This window comes from Habropoda laboriosa, unplaced genomic scaffold (genome assembly GCF_001263275.1).
Source record: "Habropoda laboriosa isolate 0110345459 unplaced genomic scaffold, ASM126327v1 scaffold822, whole genome shotgun sequence".
Lineage (NCBI taxonomy): Eukaryota > Metazoa > Arthropoda > Insecta > Hymenoptera > Apidae > Habropoda > Habropoda laboriosa.
In genome coordinates, this window is record NW_017100914.1 from 345,745 (window position 1) to 347,695 (window position 1,951).

Consider the following 1,951-nt stretch of genomic DNA (forward strand, 5'->3'; position numbering starts at 1 on the left):
TATTACACGCGTAAATAACGAAACGTTCGCACCCGGGAAGAGAGAAGACAACAACAACAAAAGAAAGAAACGTCTCTCTCTCTGTGTTGGCCTTTCGAGTTTCTTTCTTTCCTTTTTTTTTTTCTTTCTTTCTTTTGCCCAGGCGTGCGTAGAAGCGGAGAAACGAGAAACAAAAAGGGGGAATAAAATACACGATTAAGCGAAATGCGAAATACATACGGTTAAAACGAATTCTTCGACGCGCCGATTCTCGGACACGACGACGAAAGACGACACACGGTCAGAGGAGAACCCCGACACGGATGTGTGAAGGGCAGTCAGGTAAGGGTGAGAGATTCAGGAGTGGAGGCGACTAGGGCGCCTAGGCAGGGCCAAGAGTGGGCTTCGCCCTTTTTCTTTGTTTCTTGCGCGCGCGCCCGTGTCCGCCACTTCCCAGCGCGCTCTTTGCCGACTGAATGCCGGAATGGCACTTCTCTCTCGCCCCGGCGTCGTCGAAGCACTTTTCCCCTTTTCCCGGGTGTGCAACGAGGGAGAAAAGAGGACGAATAAAGCACAGAAGGAGGAAAACGAGTGGGAGGTTAGGTACATACAGACGTTGACACGCGTGTTACATGGATGACTGTTTGCGCTGCTTATCGTGCGAGGGATGAAAACGAGCAGAAGGAAGGAAGGAGGGAAAGAAAGAGAAGGAAGGAAAAACGCGGGGGGGTGAGATCGACGGATTCGAACTCGCGAGGTTTCTATGTAAGTTAGAGCGGCGTAGATAGACGAAGAGGAAGAGAATAGAGGAAGCAATAGGAAGAGAGGAAGGGAGGAGAGAATGTGCGCGACCTGGTTTTAAAGATGATACGGTATCGATAAGGGAAGAACAGAGAGATAGCGATCGCGGGCAAAAGGAATAAAGAGGAGACGCGTTAGATGTTATACAGGGTCGGAAGATATGACGATCGTAAGAGTAACGCTGAGCCCCGAGCGTTTGTTGTATCGTCGAAAGTCTGCTGGCCTCGTCCAATGCCGAAACGATGACCGTTGAATTTAATCGGCTATTGTATAGCTGTCCAATCGATTACTTGCATTAACCTCGGTACAGACATACATATTACCCGTACGCGAATTATTGTATCATTGATTTACCATAATGGCGTATATGCATGACCCTATAGAGGAGCCAGCAAGGGAAAACACAGGCAACGTTCACCGACACGCACTTCACACACACACACACACACGCACGCAACCACTATAAACACTCGTAAAACACCTAAACATGTGTACACGCCTATACACGAACGGATACGTTCTCTAGACACCGTATAATGTACGCTTTCACACGCGTCGGCGGCTTTTTAAACGAATCACAATGACACGCATGCACACGCACGTGTATTTACGCGTGCAGTAGCAAATATACACACTCGGTTACGCTACATCAGAAAGAACCATATGCAAATTACGCGAAACGAGATGCATTAAAAGGAAGACAAAGTATATACATATATATATATATACACACAAACACACAGAAACACACGCGCGCATGTATGCAGTTATTATACCGTGCGTCCGCATATGTACAGAGCGTTAGTTAAAACGGCGGAGTTTACGAATCGCCCAATTTTTTCGATGCACTAGTAAGAGATGCGTGAGTAAGAGAGCGGTAAACGAGAGGAACGCGTGCGTAGAGAAAACAGAAAAGATGATTCTTCGATTGCGAAAAAGAAAGCGAGATTATTTGCGAGTCTCTATGATACCCACGGATGTGTGAGAGAGAAAGAGAGAGAACGTGACGTTTCGTGAGTGTGAGAGAGATTGAGAGAGTTTGAGAGAGAGAGAGAGAGAGAGAGAGAGAGAGACATTTAAACACTTAGGATTTACGAACACGGTCATCTCGATATGCCATTTGCGAATTCAGCCGAGAAACAAAGAAAAATAAAAAAAACAAATGTAAAGT